The following is a 19546-nucleotide window of genomic DNA, read 5'->3' on the forward strand; positions in this document are numbered from 1 at the left end:
TGTTTACGAGCAAGTGTGATGAAAAGTAATTTACGCCGTCGCTATCGAGTACGGTCACTGTAAACTCATGGTAGTGGTACTGAAAAAAGGTTGTGGTCGCAGTTACCCGAAAATCGGCCAAGTGCGAGTCGGAATACGAACTCGCCCATGAACAATCATGATTCATGAGCGACTTTTGAAAATGTGTCGTCACCATAGGCAGAGATCTGACGTGGACTATGACGTCATATGCCAACGACCTTAGAAAGTCCATGCTAAATGTTTTTTTTTTCTAGAAAAAGATGGAAACTTCATTTGCTCGTGTCTTAATTATTTTTCAACAGATATTGCTAATGTTTTGTTTTGTATCACCTTATTTAGGAGGAAAATTGTATTCCCTAAGTATTTTGTTTATCCGGTAAAACAGTCACTTAACAATCAAAATTATGATAGCTAAAGCAACGCACTTTAAACAAGTACCGTAAACTGCAACTACAACTTTGCCCTCTGGCCCCAACATTGCCTGATTTGATTTAGAGTCGATAATTTAGCACTCATATAAGTTTTAAACTATTATCTACACGGGAATTATTATTACGGGGTGATAAAAGTTTAAAAACCTAAAGGGTGCTGAGTTATCGACACTAAATCGAATCAGGCAATGTTGGGGCCAGAGGGCAAAGTTGTAGCAGTTTACGGTAGGTATAGGTATCTTTGACACTATTGTTTTGACAATACCTATCCCAGTGTTCCAGTACCTCAGTACCTACTTAGTTGTGCATTCTATTTTCGTATTGAAACCTCGCATAGTAAGGTAAACGTTCGAGTGCTGGACATTGTCCCAGTTGTCATCTTATCTTTAGCCATAGAGGTGGCAGGTGTCATCCATTGGGCAATAGTATGTCGAGCACTGGGACACTTACCTCAAACACGTTTAAACTAACACTGAGGCACACTAGACATTGTACCGTAAACTGCTTCAACTTTGCCCTCTGGCCCCAACATTGCCTGAGTTGATTTAGAGTCGATAACTTAGCACTCTTATAGATTTTAAACTTTTATCTACACGGGAATTATTATTACGGGGTGATATAAGTTTTAAAACCAAAAGGGTGCTAAGTTATCGACTCTAAATCGAATCAGGCAATGTTGGGGCCAGAGGGCAAAGTTGAAGCAGTTTACGGTACTACTGTGTCAACCGGCACGCACACGGGACAAAACACCAACTCATTGCTAACGTCTCGCATAGGATCGAAAATACCAACTGAGGCATGGATGCACAGAAAAACCAGAAAAAGAGACCAGCGCTGGGAATCGAACCCAGGTCCTCAGCATTCCGTACTGCGTGCCATACCCCTACACTACCACTGGACTGAACTGGCTCTTTTTCTGTTTTTTCTCTGCATCCATACCTCAGTTTGTATTTTCGATATGGTTTTACGGGATGACCGTAAAAGTAACAAATTTGGAGTTTGAAATAAAAAATACAAAAAGACTCCAAATAACCAATCGTATCGCTTAGGCTTGGTCTTATCTCTCATATGCTAATTTCGAATAGACCAAGGGGTGCAATTCTGGAAATAATGTCACTCGACAATACCACCACATCCTACCATTCGAAAGTGTTAGAAATTGTGCTGAATTTAAAATAGTCGTAACAGGTAAACTTATCTCGGTCTGTATACGTACCACTGCCAGGTACAGGCCTCCCCTCGAAATAAGAATGCTTGGGACGTAGTTCCCATACGAGCTCTCCACGCATCATTGAATTTCTTCCTAGGCGTATGAAAGCTGATGCTAAATATCAAATGTATTTTCGCAACCAAATTCCGAAATATCAGAGCAAGGCCGGGCTCGAACCCACGATCCTCTGCTTATAACGTAGATCGAACCAGTACGCTACCACGGCTACTAAATAGAGAGAGTTATAGAAAAATACAGGTCCTCCCTTGGCAATTACCAACTACACACAGATTTTTACCACTTAAGTAAGAATGGTACTTTCGAATGTGACTGCAGAAAACATTCCACAGTAGGCAATTGCATTTACACATAGCTTTCCCGTTACATGTAAACAGCTTTTTATTTTTAGTCACAACACAAATTTTACATTATGAGAGTATAATGTTTGTGTACTAATTAATGTCAGTTGCATACTGTTCATAATGACACTGCTAAAGTCCGATCATCACTTACCTATCTAAGCATCTATCATACATATTTGTCAACAAGCCACAGACAACACAGATTCAAAAAATCAAAATTACCTCCTAAACGTAAGGCTGGCAACGTCGCGCGGCGCTACAAGCTACAATACCGTCGGAACTGTTCGCGCGGTACTGTTCGAATTTGGAACTCGAAGGGGCGAAAACGGACTGCGACGTTGCACCCGCCTACGCAGTCTCACTACCAATCCGGAGCCGCGGTTTCGAGCTCAGATTTAAATTCGAACGGAGCGAATCTATGCGTCTCTTTCGGTTCTAAAAAAACTGGTCGCGCAGAGTGAGACGAGGCCGCGTGCAAATACAACTTTTACTCCAAATTCAAATGGATTAACTCGTCGAATAACAGCGTAAGTGCCAGTTACGACCGTATAACGTGAAACTAAAATGTTTCGGAATAAGGTTGCTTTTGATTTGTTATTATTTTGGTTTTAAGTGGAGATGCTCGATGTTAAGTTTACTGAATACATTGCGATTTCGATGATCAAATCGATGCTCTCAGAACAAATTGGTAGCGTTCTCAGTTAAGGTATTGTTTATTTTGTTAGTACTCTTGATTCTGTTGTTTTGTTGTCTAGCTTTCCCCGTGGTTTTGTTCGTGGTTTATTCCTTGTGCACGTCGTAGGCAAATTATGAAAAGTTTAATCTCTATCCGTTGATGGACACCTAAAGTAAAAGCGATAACTCTATAAATTCTAATTTTTTGACATAGCATCACAAATGCTTTTTTTATAAAGAAAAAAGTGTTCCTTTTTTTTGGTCTCTTTAGAGACATTTTTTCACACAGTTTACATTACAAACAGATATTCAAAATTGTAATGATAATGCACTTAATTGAAACAAAAACACGTTAATAATTAAGAAATCGATGGGCCCTACGTACAAGGGCTTAACTGTAGAATCCTTACTTTACAGGACGGGCTTTCATAGTCAAGAACTGTCGTAACTCAGAGATGGTGTATCCGAGTCTTCTAAAATTTGGCACACTAGCTAATAGTACTCTGTTCTTAAATCACAAAGAATAAATTTTAATAATTGTTTTTTTCTTTTTTTTCATTAAAAGTTATTGTACATACGCCCATATACGTGAATTTACGGGAAATAAACTTGTGTTCAGAAAGACAGTAAAAAGATCTATGTGGTACTTTGGCTCATATACGCGTTCAACTTTAAAATCTCTGGTAAAAAATACGTTACCCAAGATAGTAGGTACCTGGAGGAATAAAAAAAAAGTAATACAATCACATTACGAATTACGGTGAAGCGTGGTGGCCTTGGAAGCCGTGGTGGCCAGTGGTTGACCTATCGCCTCTCAAGCAGACGGTCGTGGGTTCAAACCCCGGCTCGCACCTCTGAGTTTTTCGAAATTCATGTGCGGAGTGACATTTGAAATTTACCACGAGCTTTGCGGTGAAGGAAAACATCGTGAGGAAACCTGCACAAACCTACGAAGCAATTCAATGGTGCGTGCGAAGTTCCAATCCGCACTGGGCCCGCGTGGAACTATGGCCCAAGCCCTCTTGTTCTGAGAGGAGGCCTGTGCCCAGCAGTCGACGTATATAGGTTGGGATGATCGGGGTAGCGGCGTCCACTTGACCTACAAGTACCTAAATAACAGTTATGGCAACAGATTAAAAAAAAACCGCCGGGATTTACCGCGTAAAAGTATCAAACGTACGTTAGCCTTTTACGTTAAAATTGCGCAAACTGGCCATTCTACTCAATGATAACTCGAAAAATAATCAAATAACAATGGTTTTTTAATCCACTATCTAAATATATATATAGTTTATAGATACGTATAACACACAAAACTCTAAATTGAAAAAACTCACTCCAAATTTATCGTGTGATTACGTCAAAACACTAACTTTAGATACCTACTGGCTGAAGAAAAGGTGAGTTTTGTTTTGTCGAATGAAGAGTTACAGTGCTAATTTCAATGAAGTTCTTCAACGTTAGTAAATCAGTATACTCTCAGTATATAGGTATATATATAGATTGGGGTCTAAAAAAGCTAATTTAACAGTTGAGTTACAGTGTTTTGTCATGACACGGCAGAATGGGGCTATCGCGTATGAATTCGCCACTAGAGCGCTAGTGTAGCGTGAGGTCTCCGAAATGTCAAATCTCATAGTTTTTGGGTGAGCTACGCGGGTTTATTAAAAATTAAAATAATTTTGTGAATATTTTGCAATATCTGAAATTAATTATGGCAAATATGCGTTCCGGGCCAATGAATGTCTGTGTTGAGACAGTTTTGTCTTTCGGAAACCTTTGTCCTCCCTTTTTCCGAACAAAACGGGAACTATGCAACACTGTGGCATGCTCGATATTTTTATGGTACGGTTTTAAGGTGTATTAAATATGATTTTAATCTAAACTATGTTTTCACGCCCGTAATAACAGACTTTGAAAGCCATACTTAAAAACCTCACGCAACAGTGCGCCATCTAGTGAGACGAAAAACGATAGCCCTCATTAAGAGAGCACGATAAATACGAACTTTCCGATAAAATCTATCTGGACTTTTGTAGGTTACGAGGCATTGCAATATCATCGACGATATCCAGATAAACGTCCCAGTGCTCGACACGCTAATGCCCAATAGACGACACCCTGCTGTAATCTCTATTGCTAATGACATAAGATTCAAGCTGTCAACTATTGGGACAGCAGGGCTACTACGAAACTCGAAACACGATCGTGTCGTGCGGTCCCTCTGACACTTATACCATTTAATATGAGAGCGAGAGGGTCGGTACGATACGAGTTTCGAGTTTCGTAGTAGCCTTGCAGTGACGTGCACTCGCACGTTTTACCTGACTTAGTGATCACATCACATCACATTTAACCGTCACTTAACACTAATCAGTGGATGGTGAAACAGCCCCTTATACTCGTAGTATGAACTTGTCACCCATTGCTTCCTATAATGTTACAAATAACCGTATTATAATATGTTGTCTTTTTTCCCCACGTATTTTCTTAAGTTTCTGTTATTACTCGATGGCCGAAAGATAAGCCTAATTAGAGTATAGTTGATATAAAAACAACATTTTGTTTGAGTCTAAATTAACGGCTTGTAGATATTTGTATGGAGCAGATGCAACCCCCCGCTGCGTGAATTATAAATGTTTCTTTAATTCAATTTAATTTAGTATACTGGTAATATTATTAATGTGAAATTTGACAGTTTGTTGCCTAGTTTTGTTCCGTCGCACGTAAACGGTGCATTAATATGGATGAAATTATGCAAGAAGATAGATCACGTTGCGGAATTGCGGAGTCAAGTGCGGGGTACTTTTTGCGTGAAAAAAATGTTTTATGTGAAATCTATAAACATAGAAACTGTGGATTACAACAAAACTTTGTGATGGTTTTACATTTGTTGCTATGCAAGTGCAGTATATATATATATATTATAGTTGATTGATGTCTCTCAGTGCGAAATAATTCTTTAAGATTTTCATTGTAATCTTCTTGTAGTCTTTTCGTATTTTTTTAAGACCCCAAAAACCAATCTTAATTTGATTGCTTAATAGCGACATCTCGTGTCCGGATGAGCGGTTAGTTCCAATGGGGTGTTAAAAGTTTCTCGATGAGGGCTACAACATAGATGTCGCTAGTGTCGCTGCTTAAGTGACTAAATATGAAACAAACAAGCTGAGATATGTGGTGCATAGGAGAAATTCGTGTTTGTACTCCTGTCTAGTGGTGGTGCAGGGGTATGGCATGGGTTCTATATAACACTGGATATTTATAAATACGAACAAAATACAGAACCATCACTGCACGAGTAGACTTACACTTGGTCGGTTCTGCCACCCACGTTAAGCCCTCGTAAAACGCCATTTTCAACCCCCGACGCAAAAAGAGGGGTGTTATAAGTTTGACCACTATATGTGTGTCTGTGGCACCGTAGCTCTTAAACGGGTGAACCGATTTGAATGCGGTTTTTTCTTTGAAAGCAGGTTTTCTAGTGATGGTTTTTAGATATGTTTTATCAAGATCGGTTCAGCCGTTTTTAGATATTCAACTTTGAAGTCGGGGGTTTTCTGATATAAATAAACATATTATAAATGTTGGTTGTAACAGCTCTCAGTAAATCTAAGCGCTTCCCAGAGGCGCGATATCGGTCTTACAGAACCATAAATATTTTTAATGACACTCACATTCACCATTCACTGCCATTAGATCGTATTGGAGTCAGGAATTTAACACCGCCACACTCAGAGACGGTTAATTGACATTAAATTCGTTAAGTTGCGGCTACACGCGCAATCAAAGTTGCCGAGAACACCTGGCAATGCCTGGCAATACATGGCGATGTGCGAGAGTGTTGAAAGCGAAGCGAGCGCGACACGTTCGATGCGAGTGCTCACGATTTTATTGGTTGCGGGCGAGCTGAAGGCGAAGCGAGTTCGCTCCGAGTTCGTAAGGCAGTTGTCTCACCGCCAGCGAGGAAACGATTGGCTATCGACTATGTTCTCGCTCAAGAAACGAACAAAAGATATAAGATGCTGTGTGAGTAAAAGAGACACATATATTAATAGTTGATCGCTGGCTGTTCACACTGTCGGCGAGAACTCGCTCTTACATCTTTTGTCGCAGCGACAAGAGCTATAAAACTCGCTGAGCTATAGATACTCGCTCAGCGATGTCAGCTTGGCGGCCGCCCCGCACGAGCGAGTCGAGTGGAGCGAGTAATCGCCCGCCGCACTCGAACACTCGCTTACAGCCAGTGACAAAACTACACTCGTTTATCGCTGCTCACCCACTCGTTTCTAGTTACTCGCTCTACTCGCTTCTCGCTCATCGTCGGCGGTGGGACAAGTGCCTAACGCTTTCGCCGCGAGCGCGCAACGACGCAACTGCATATAGCGCCAAAAACGCAAATTTGTACGAGTAGACCCTATACTCGAAAACAAGCACTCGCATTAGAGGTGTTCATACAAATATCTGCCCCGACGGGGGATCGAACCCGAGACCTCAAGCTTCATAAGGCTCTCTAGCCACTGCGCTATCTGTGGTCCATTTACGATTCAATGCATACTGTTAAGCAAAGACTACCGCTTGTAAATTGTAACTTGTAGCTTCGTGAAATGGACCACAGATATCGCAGTGGCTAAATTGTGTTTCGTGAAATTATATCGGAGGATGTAAATGCTTGCCGCGGCGACTGAACATGAGCGGCGTACATCAAAAACAAACATAAGGCTAATTATGTAACGTTTCTGACATTCGCGATCACAATCTAATGGCAGTTTTTGTATGCGAAAACCATCATTTGGCACTTGTCCCACCGCCGACGATGAGCGAGAAGCGAGTAGAGCGAGTAACTAGAAACGAGTGGGCGAGCAGCGAGAAGCGAGTGTAGTTTTGTCGCTCGGCTGTAAGCGAGTGTTCGCGTGCGACGGGCGATTACTCGCTCCACTCGACTCGCTCGTGCGGGGCGGCCGCCAAGCCGACATCGCTGAACGAGTATCTATAGCTCAGCGAGTTTTATAGCTTTGTCGCTGCGACAAAAGATGTAAGAGCGAGTTCTCGCCGGCAGTGTGAACAGCCAGCGATCAACTATTAATATATGTGTCTCTTTTACTCACACAGGATCTTATATCTTTTGTTCGTTTCTTGAGCGAGAAAATAGTCGATAGCCAATCGTTTCCTCGCTGGCGGTGAGACAAGTGCCTTTGATTGTGATTGCGAGTGTCAGAAACGTTACGTAATAGACCCTCAGGTTTAGTAGACCTACCCTTAACATCTCGTCCACCTATCACCCAGGCTCCGATTCTGGTTCCGGTTCCATTTTCAGTCCCAATTCCGTTCTGGTTCCGATAAACTAAACTGAAAACATCTGGTTCCACTTTCCCGTTAAAATAAAACCCGTTACATCCCTGCTTATAGGTATGCAAGTTGCATTACATCGCAGACTACTGAAGGGCAATGAATTCAGTTGATCAAACAAATTTAATACCGCAATGCAGTGAAACTTGCGTGCAAGTTTACACATAGTCGCCATTTATACTATGTGTAAACTTGCACTTTGCTTTATAATTAGACATTGGTATAAACATACGCCCGAATCCTTCGGGAAGTCGGATAAAAATAACAATAATACTAAACATAAGCTAAAGATTATTTTTTGCTTAACCTGATAACTAAAGGAAAAATAAAATAAACTATTACAGTAAGATAAGCTTATCAGCTTCCGCTTGGAGTGAATAAGCATTGTTAAATATAGTTGTTTTTATAGATCTCTAGATAATTTTTCTAAACGGGCCAAGTCCGAGCTTTGTTCCGGGGTTCCGTGATACAGACAGTAGGTATACAATAGGAATATGCATGAAACAGATTTTTCGCGACGACCTGGTTAAGATCGCGGGATCGCGTTGGTTGCGGAAAGCACAAGACCGGCCTGAGTGGAGAGCCTTGGGGGAGGCCTATGTCCAGCAGTGGACGTCTTTCGGCTGACATGATTACACTTTAATAACTTAATAAGATTCAACGCACAGCGTTCCGCTAATGCTAGAAACTTGAAATTTGGCAGACATAATACAAGTTCACAAATACCTTGCAGGTGGTAGGACCTTGTGCAAGGTCCGCCCGGATTGCTACCACCATTTTGCTCGCTAATCCTGCCGTGAAACAGCAGTGCTTGCACTGTTGTGTTCCGGCGTGGAGAGTAAGACAGCCGGTGAAATTACTGGCACTTGAGGTATCCCATCTTAGGCCTCTAGGTTGGCAACGCATCTGCAATCCCCCTGGTGTTGCAGGTGTCTATGGGCGGTGGTGATCTCTTATCATCAGGAGACCCACATGCTCGTTTGCCATCCAGTTGAATAAAAAAAAACCTACCCTAATAAAGGAACTTAATTTATAATGTTCTAACTTTGGAGGAGCGGGATTGGCTGACTCAGTTATTTTGTACCTACTAGGCAGTCTCAACTCTCAATCTTTGTATGTCAAGCATCCTATTTGACGAACCAAATAAATTTATTATTATTATTATTTTGGTGTTAACTTTTTGTTATCTCTCCTAGATAAGGAGGTAAAATATTACACGGGCCTAAGCCTATCCATACTTACTTATACTTATCCATACTAATATTATAAATGCGAAAGTGTGTTTGTGTGTTTGTCCGTCTTTCACGCCGTAACGGAGCGACGGATCGACGTGATTTTTGGCAAAGAGATAGTTTATGGGCCAGAGAGTGACATAGACTACTTTTTATCTCGGAAAAATGCACAGTTTCCGAGGGAACAGCGCGCGATTACCGAATACCACGCGGGCGAAGCCGCGGGCATAAGCTAGTTATTATATATCCTTGACATCATCAGACGGCGCAGTCGCGTTTCGAGATATGGATATTGGAGAGTCTTCGCGTGATAGGCTCTGATATACGCAAATTCGCCGAAGAACTTTAGTAACCGACATAGCTGGAAGAGTATACCAGAGGTATTGGCAGTGGCATAGCTACCAAGGGGCTAAGCGGGGCAGTGCCCCGGGGCCCTCAAGATCAGGGGGCCCTCGAAATTCTGCTTTATAGCTGATGATAAAGTTGCTTAGCATTTTTAAAGTATTTGTATATATAATGATTTTACTTCAAAAAACCTTACCAGTTTTGATAGCAGTGGGCTCCATTTTTTTATTTGCCCCAGGGCCCTAGGTTACCTAGCTACGCCACTGGGTATTGGGCCCACAAGCTTAGATAACCTTTGGAGAAGACAGGTCCTCGAGTGGCGACCACGAACCAGAAGACAAAGCTGGCGGGCATTTTTACTTTCAATGAAGTAACCTAATTTTTTTTTTTTCAGAATTGGGTAACCTGTTTCTCCGTACTCAGAATCACGAGCACTATTGAATGATAACCACAGAAAACATGGAGAAACTCATGGTTTTGAAGAGTTGTCCAGGGGACGTAACCATGGCAACGCGGTACAGGGAAAAGTTGATCGAACCAAATATCTGATCTGACTCTACTTCTAGAGCTGATAGGACGTGTCAGATATTTTTGCACGCTCCGATGTATCAGATATGCAGGTGACGAAGATGACGGTATTCCGTTTCAACAAATACTTACATGGTCGTATATTACAGCACTGGCGCTTTTTAAGCACTTCCGCCATCTTTAATTTGTTCAAAGCGCTAGTTTCCATCCTCACGCCGACATAAAGTGTAGTTCATGCGTGCGGTGTCGACGCGACGTCAACGGATGCCGACGCGTCACACGAGGGCGCGGCGTCGGAGCGTGGAGACCCGCCTTTATGCCATAGATTAATAACATAGACTTGACATGGGCAACAACTACAATAACTATAATATTTGTCACTACTTACATAAATCAAATAAATAAATAAACATCTTGCGAACAATTGACATCAATTCACCCAGTCCTAACCTCCTGAGTCCCAGCTTTTTTTAACAGACAGTAGTTAAGACCTAGACGTGGTTCACCAGCTTCGTAATTTTGGTTTTTATTTCAACAATCTTTTTCAATTTGTACTTTATAAAGTACATTCGGCCGTTATTCTTAGTCTTAATTGGTCCTTTATAAAGTACGCCAGGGCTCAAGAGGCTAAAGTAAGCAAAGCTTGTACAGTCACCAGCATTAATATCTGCCACAGCGGAGCGTGCAAAAATATCTGACACGTCCTTCCGGCCCTAGAAATAGAGCCGTATCAGTTTGTTGTGTCAGATATTGGTGCTGGTGACTGTACTATGGGTACTGAGCAACAGATAAACATACTTAAATACATATTAAACATACGAGGCTCGAGATGCTGAGCAGCCCATCTGGTTGCTCGCCCTCTCTCCGGTAAGCTGTAAAAGCCGTCTGAGGCTAACAGCGACAGTCCGTCCGAAAAAAAAAAAAAAGGCTCGAGAGAAAACATTCATATTATTCACACATATACCTATTGCCCCGACCGAGGATCGAACCCGGGACCTCAAACTTCATAGTTAGGGTCCCAAACCACTTGGCTATGGTCGTCAATTCTTATTGTAGTCGCGAACTGATTGTGAGATGGGTACAATTTAGCGGCCATGTTTAGTACAAGTCAAGTTGCGTCAAGCATATCATTCAAATGTCTTAAAACATAATTTTACTGTAATTGACGTAGTCATCCCGTGATTTGTGAAACTATATATGCGGGTAATTTATGTTAATGTCGTACAAACCCTACACAGATTGGGGCAGGGACTGACGGATATTTTTGCAACCGAAGCCATACCTCACTCCAAACAGCAAATCTGTGTTTAAAATGTAGCTGTACGAGTAATAATATTGCGTGATAAATAAATACTTTTAATGTAGGTAAGTGTACTTGTATTGTATCTGTAATAACATTGTAAATATGTTTAAAAGAAAAATATACCCTCATTGATGTTCTAACCGAGTTCTTCTCAAGGTTTTTCTGAACTGGTAGTATTTTGTTTTCGGCATATTCATAAGTGCTTGTTATAGCCTAAAATGAATAAAAATATTTTGACTTTGACTTTGAAAAGTATTTCATATTTCTAAGTAACATGAGTACTGGGCAGGGAAGTCCAAGAAAAAGTTCTTTGACCAGCTTTCTGCCCTGATAAAATAATAAACGCTATCTTAAAAAAAACACTTGGGTTATTTATAATATACCATCTGATATAGAATGTCTCAAGCTACACAATGGTATAAATAACTCAAGTTTTTTTTATACTGCCTTTTGTCTTAGGAGGGCAACATCGAGACTCTATAGTAATTGATTGATTGAAGCGTTGATTTGGAGAGATCCATGTAAAAACGAACTTCAAAATTTTTCATTTGTTGTTAAAAATATGTCGCTTCTGCACGGAATTCCATATTCTACGGGCAGTCACTTGAGAACAGTCATTAGGGCCGGCTACGGGCCCCTCAGTGACACCCCTGACAATATACTAATAGTTAGAAATATCAACGCACTCGACTGCGGCCGTGGATTTGTTACGGAGGGCGGGCAGGGTTGTCGACTCCGAAGTCATGTCATTAATTAAAAATAAGTAAATCGTAGCTTTCAAGTCGATACCATTAACCGTAGAGGAGTACAGTTTAGAGGAGACGATCCTGGCTGGACTACCAGAATGTCATTAGGTACTACATTTAAAAAAGTTTGCCAAGTTTCAAGTCAATCCGACCACTGGAAGTTCAACCTGCAAGATTTGACCCACATAGGTATGTTACCTAATACGGCCGGTTACCTAATAAATGATTCGCCGACACTTTTTACGCAGATTATTGATTGGCAGAACGTTTCGCCGAGTAACGGTACGCCGATGAATTTGTACGCAGATGTATTGTTTCGCAGACTGACGTTTCGTAACTCAACCTTTAGTAGACTTATGAGTCAGTAGGCCGAACAACTATTACCAGAAATTCGTTTAGCGGATTAATCACTACATACCTACTCGGTAAATTGGTGTCAAGTGTCCCATGATATTACATTGCAAGTCAAATAAAAGCGTGTGTTTGTTGTTTATTCCTTGTTTCGTTTTTTTTCTGGTTATAGACAAAAAGGTAAAGGAGTATAGCCTATGCCTGCATGGTAACTTCATTTGTTATAAATGTTTCGTGTTTTCTTTTTTTGACTTTTTCTTCTCTTTTTAAACGGAATATTGTGTCGGTCTTCACTTTAGTATAATTGGTTTTATTTTAAAGTATGATACAGATGGTCCCAAAGGAAGAACAGTGCCGTTCGCAAGACCGGCAGATTGCTGATTGGGGACGATTTTGCTACGCTACTTTGTCACGAATAAATGATTTTTATTCTATTCTTATTCTATTCTAATAATGACAAGCTCTAGTTAAACTCGCGTTAAGAAGTTTCTTTTTTTACATAATGTAGAACCGTGTTTGACCCCTATTTTACCTGATGTTGAGTGCAGATGAGGCCAAAAGGTGTATCTCACTAGTTCGGTGACAGTTTTCACTCCATCCTTGAAGAACCCTAGATTGTATTTAGCCGGAAATACAGACCCATCCCAGCCTATATACGTCCCACTGCTGGGCACAGGCCTCCTCTCAGAACAAGAGGGCTTGGGCCGTAGTTCCCACGCGGGCCCAGTGCGAATTGGGAACTTCACACGCACCATTGAATTGCTTCGCAGGTTTGTGCAGGTTTCCTCACGATGTTTTCCTTCACCGCAAAGCTCGTGGTAAATTTTCGCACATGAATTTCGAAAAACTCAGAGGTGCGAGCCGGGGTTTGAACCCACGACCCTCTGCTTGAGAGGCGATAGGTCAAACCACTAGGCCACCACGGCTTCTTGAACTCCATCCTTGAAGAACCCTAGATTGTATTTAGCCGGAAATACAGACGATGGGAGCTAATTCCATTCCTTAAGAGTTCTTTCTAAAACATTTTAAGCTTTGCTTAGTTTGGGACTAGGTCAATTGGTGTCAAGTGTTTCATGATATAATTATTTATTTATTTAGACGACTGGATGGCCAAGTGGTTAGAGAACCTGACTACGAAGCTTGAGGTCCCGGGTTCGATTACCGGCCGGGACAGATATTTGTATGAATAATACGAATGTTTATTCTCGGGTCTTGGATGGTTAATTGTACTTAAGTATGTATTTATCTATATAAGTATGTTTATCCGTTGCCTAGTATTCATAGTACAAGCTTTGCTTAGTTTGGGACTAGGTCATTTGGTGTCAAGTGTCCCATGATATGCTATTTATTATGATATTGATTGTCCTATGTTGCTATAAATATCGCAGACTTCCTTTATCTTTCGTGTAATCAATGATAAAACTGTTTAGGGATAAAAAATATCCTTAGGAACTTTTGTTAAGTGTATCTTTATATCAGAATTATTTTCTGTATGTTTTACAAAAGTCCGCCCAGTAGTTTCTAGTCTGACATGCACTTGGGCGGTTTTTGCCACATACAGCTCAAAAAACATAATCCTCCTTCATTCAGTCGCGTAAAACACCTAACACCAGTTTTTTAGTACACATTAGGTTTCGTAAAGATGATTTCAGACCATGTTTGACAAACTACACACTTGTTGCGTGTGGATTTACACACACAAATAAACGTTGTGGCGCCGACGGATTTATAATAATTAGACACACACACACGCACGGACAAGCTGCACAGCAAACGAAAAACGAGGCTGGGGGTTACGAAATTCGAAAATCAAAGTTCGTATCGTACCGTCGCTCTCACTCTCGTATGAAATAATATAAGCGACAGCGGGACGGCAAGATACCAAGTTCGAATTTTGCACTTTGTAGGGCCTGCTCGCTCGCTCTAATACAGCTCCCACTTGGGATCTATGTTTGAAGAGAGGGCGCGCCAAAGTTCGCATACTTTTTTCCTACAGAAACCGTATTTTTTTCTCAAATCGTTAAATGGTCATCCTATAGAAACCTTTAGGTTAGGTTTGTTTTATAAAACATAAATAACAATTTAAAAAAAATTGGGTTCAGAGGAAAAATAGATATGACAAATTATTATTATTATTTATCTGTAATATTACACGTAAATATGCAAGTTTATGAATATCTGTGTTTGTTTAGGTGAAATTTAGTAGGTAAATAGATAGCTGGACATCTGTAATAACACATAGGCTACTTTTTATTCCGATATCCTCATGAGATCGGAATAAAATCTCGTAATATTAACCGTTGGGATTAAAAACATGCAATTTGGCAGAAATGTCTTTATGCAAACTGTAGCGAAATCCGCGATATCATTTTTTGGAAATTCCCATGGGAATTTGGCCCAACTGGCAGATCTAATTGATTCCACGTGTAAAGCCGCTTATAAATTCTAGTATAATCATTTAATAATGATAAGAATATTTTTTCGGGTTATATGTTGTTCATCGTATCTGACCGTGTGTATCGCCACCCAAAATAGTCCATAGCTTTCATCTCGTTATAGCGCCACAATTATACTCCGGTTGATTGACAGCGTCACTTATATCCTTTAACACCACGCCGTAAGGTCCAGATTACCGTAACGATCTAAAAACAAACATCAAAGTAAGATTTAGTTACGCGGTAAAAATAAAATAAATAGTAATTTATAAATTAATAAATAGGTTTATTTAGCAAAATTCGTTTGCATTTAATTAAACGGACTCAAAAGCGAGTAAATTGCCATTTTTAGTGTATCTCGTTGCCATGGTAACGTCTCCTGGGTAACTAATTAAAATATGCTTTGATGGGATAATGTCTTAAACTTTCGTGATTTTCATTCATAGTCAAAATACGTACAGGACTTATCACGCTAACACACACGAGTAATATTTACCTCGACGTTTCGGCAACATGGCCGTGGTCACGAGTAGACTGAAGTGTGGGGTGTCAAGTCTGCCTAGCAGCGCGAGTCCTTCGAACTACCCTACTACTCTACTGTACTATTTGTGATCAAGTGCGGGTAGTTTAGTAAGTTGAAGCATGTAGCGGTAGCCTTTGAAAAACGTTTTGACAGCTCGTTTTCTTACCATAAGCCATACAACTCACGAGCGTATCGTGTTTGTATCAATGCAAACCCGTCGGGTGTTTATGTCGGCGGCCGATCGTAAAATCAGCCAGATCACGAAATTCTAGGCATATCGTGAAATGGCGCCATTTCATGATATGACTAAAAGTTGGCCAGGCATATCACGATGTGCCTGAGAAACGATACGGCAGATCGATCAGAGCAACTCATTCGTAGAATATACTAGCTCTATGCCGGGCACATCGTGATATGCCGAAAAAAATAAATATTTAGGTAAGACGAGCGAAGCGAGAAGTCTTTAGTATGAATTGTGACCACAGCGCACGAGCCGAGCGAGCGAAGCGAGCGTGCCCGTCCGCGTCCGGCGAAGTACCAGAACCGATATGGCGGCGTTTCATGATCTGCCTAAACGTCACTAGGCAAATCGTTAAACGGTGAGTTTTGTACGATATGGCGGTTGTCCCAGACAATGCATGAAATGGCGCCATTTCACGATATGCCTAGGAATTTCGTGATCTGGCGGATTTTACGATCGGCCGCTGACATATATAAAACACAAAAGTTACGTGGGTACGGAAATCCATTATTAGATATTCTAGGACCTCCCCCTTCCATTCCCCCTTAGAGGCCCTTAGCCAGTCCAGGACTATCCTTTTATTTTCCGCATTCATTTACCTCCGACCAGGGGGCGCTAACCAATGCACTTGCTAAATAACCGAGCGGTTTACAAATTACTATCGTACTACCAATTACATTCAGCAGTTGAATGGAAATTCTGGGATTTTATTTAAAAAAAAAAATCTAAGATTTTATGCCAATCCTATGAGAATTTTGAGATTAATAAACACTTATGACCTTTAGTAACAACTGAAACTAAACAATTTTGATTTGGTTTTGGGTACAACTAGGTTGTAAGGATATCGAACATTAAAAGACTACCTACCTAGTACAGCCAGTATCAAAGTCAAAGTCAAAGTCAAAATATCTTTATTCAATTTAGGCTATAACAAGCACTTATGAATGTCAAAAAAAATCTACCACCGGTTCGGAAAAACCTCTGCTGGGAAGAATCCGGATATCAAAATCAATTTTTTGCTCTTTGCTTTAAAACGAAAAAGTACAAAAGTATGCAGCTACTTTTGATGCTGACCGTACTTACCTTAACTTACTTGATATTATTATATCCAACATAGAAAAATTAAATAACCCTGACATTTTCAATTCAAAGTTCAATATCTCAAAAACGGCTAAACCGATTTACAAACACAGCTGCTAACCACCGCTAGGATACTCACTCTCACGTAAATTAATCAATCCGTTTCAGAGGGCCTCCTCCGAAATTCGAAAATCGAAGTTCGCTCGTACAACGCCATCTATTGATTGCAAACGAATTTAACAGGTCATCTTGAGAGCTGAGTCGTCACCGTTCTCGGATAGTGCCCTCTGTTCTTGTTTAAACTTAAAAAAATATCCCACGGGTATGCCATTACGAAATATCAAGTAGCTTATGTCTCAATGCAGATCTTTATGTATCTGCACGCTTAGTTTCATGTAAATCCGTTCAGCCGTTATTGCGTGATTGAGCTACAAACATCCAAATATCTTCAGAAACTTTCACATTTATAATTATTATTATTATATTAAGTAGGATATTCGATAAAAAAGAAAATTACATTAGAAGAAAAGAACAAATACAAATCAATGGTCTCGCCGGTAGACCAGCGCTGGCACGAATTTCGGGCACAAACAAATAAGTAAGTATCCGTAATTATTTTTATTTATTTTTTGAATTTTGTATTCTATTTTTTTTTGTTGTACCTATTATTTATAATTGTGTGTCCCGAATAAACATTTTCATTTTCATATAGTATAAATTTTACCCACTATAATAGTATAACTGAGTATCTTGTTGCGGTAAGCCGCCACGCTGTTTTACAGCTTTATAGCGCCGCAGTTTTTATAAACTAAATGGGCCTAAATATCTGCCTGCGTACTATCTTATCCTAACCACGTAAGCCATATGTGTACTGAATAATATATTATATGAAACAGGATTGTCGCAAAAACGAGCTATCTTGTCAAGCGCGTATAAGGCGATGGTGCGTTTTTCTTGTAAATGCCATATCACGAAATTAATATCAATTGCAGGTACGCCTTCTACGGCTGTAAAAAAAGGACGGCGTGTCGTAAAATATGCATGGGCTGTTCATGTCTGGTTGTTTTAATGAATTGGGTTCTTACGTTATTTGATGTATGTTGATGATTTTATATATGAGACTTTTGTTTGGGATAACTAAGGCCGTATTGTGGAACGTGTGGACGCTTGCTATCTCATTTATTATTTCTTTCTGTCTAACGGTAAGATGGTGACAGAAAGAGATGGTGAAAGCGATGGCAATAGTGTCATCATCATCGTAGGGCGCCCATTGTTGTTGGCCATAACTAGAGATGGGTAAATCTGGATCTAAACAATCAAAAAACGACTCCTTTCAAATGTTATCGACTCCGAGGAGTTACTAACTCCAACCAATCTATTTGATCGAGAGACTCGCGATCGGCGATTCAGCAATCACTTCACTTTTATTCAATCACGTCGGATCGGATCCGATATGTGCCATCTCGCTCACGCTGATATCATTTATTAAGAGAGAAAAGCATGATACGAGTTTCGATTCGATCGATTTTAACAACAAGAAAAACTGAACGAATGACGAATGACGTTTTGAAAATTAGAACTTACATTATTAAAGAATATGAAATACAATGAATTTTATTAACCCCCGTCACAAAAAGAGGGGTGTTATAAGTTCGACCGCTATGTGTGTCTATCTGTCTGTCTGTGTGTCTGCCTGTGGCACCGTAGCTCTTAAAAGGGTGGACCGATTTGAATACTTTTTATTTGAAATCAGGGTTTCTACCGATGGTTATTAGACATGTTTCATCAAAATCGGTTTAGCCGTTTTTGAGATATTGAACTTTGAAGTGACAAAGTCGAGTGTTCTCCAACTTGCTTTCATGTTAATGAAACCGCATTCAAATCGGCCCACCCGTTTAAAAGCTACGATGCCATAGACAGACAGACAAACACACACAGCGGTCAAACTTATAACACCCCTCTTTTTGCGTCGGGGGTTAAAAATATGTGAACACGACTCTATTGGTACCTAACGGCCTAAAAGCGTAGAAGCGTGTTCAGATATTTTGACTTTTGCTCAGAAGTTTACGAACTCTACAGTACAGTCAAGGGCAAAGATATCGACACGGGCAAAGTTGCAAAAATATGTAAACACGGCCTTAATGTTAAGTGCATAAAGTCGTGTATACATATTTTTGTAACTTTGGCCGTGTCGATATCTTTGCCCTTGACTGTACCATATTGTGTGGGTAGCCTATGTATGTACATCGTCATTGCTTAACAAAATAAGGAAGAATACAGTCATGTTGAAGTCCCTCGGTACATTTCGTAACGGAACGTAATATTATTGTATTTTGTTCTACAGGATACTAGCAACAGCGGAAAACAAGGAAAAGTACATAATTATCCCTGTTTTTATTTATTACAATTACTTAATATATATTAAACTGTCATTGACTTAATAAAAAAAATAACAAAATCGAGTCGGACTTACGTACTGGGGGTTCCGCATAAAAGTCAAACAATTTATACAATTATGATTCGAAAACGAACATTGAAAAAAAAATGTGAAATTGAAGACTTGGGCGATTTGGATAATAGTTAAGTTACTTTAAGGATAGTTTACTTCAATTGTACCTTCAGAATAATGAGTTTGTATAAATAAATTGTTTTTACATTTAAAAAACACAATGGGAAATTATTTGTAGCGTGTACATGTACATAAAGGATGATCC

General features: G+C 40.1%; 1 protein-coding gene across 2 annotated transcripts in view; it reads right to left on the reverse strand.

Moving 5' to 3' along the window:
- Positions 1-2327, reverse strand: part of LOC141437142 (LIM/homeobox protein Lhx9-like) — a 45673-nt gene extending 43346 nt beyond the window's left edge. The window contains exon 1 of one of the 2 annotated variants that reach the window (XM_074100406.1): positions 2247-2327. The gene's annotated coding sequence lies outside the window, so the exon portion shown is untranslated. Of the gene's footprint in view, positions 1-1668; positions 1747-2246 lie in introns of those variants that run through there. The other variant, XM_074100418.1, reaches the window with a different exon arrangement.
- Positions 2328-19546: the final 17219 nt, after the last annotated feature.

This window comes from Choristoneura fumiferana, chromosome Z (genome assembly GCF_025370935.1).
Source record: "Choristoneura fumiferana chromosome Z, NRCan_CFum_1, whole genome shotgun sequence".
Lineage (NCBI taxonomy): Eukaryota > Metazoa > Arthropoda > Insecta > Lepidoptera > Tortricidae > Choristoneura > Choristoneura fumiferana.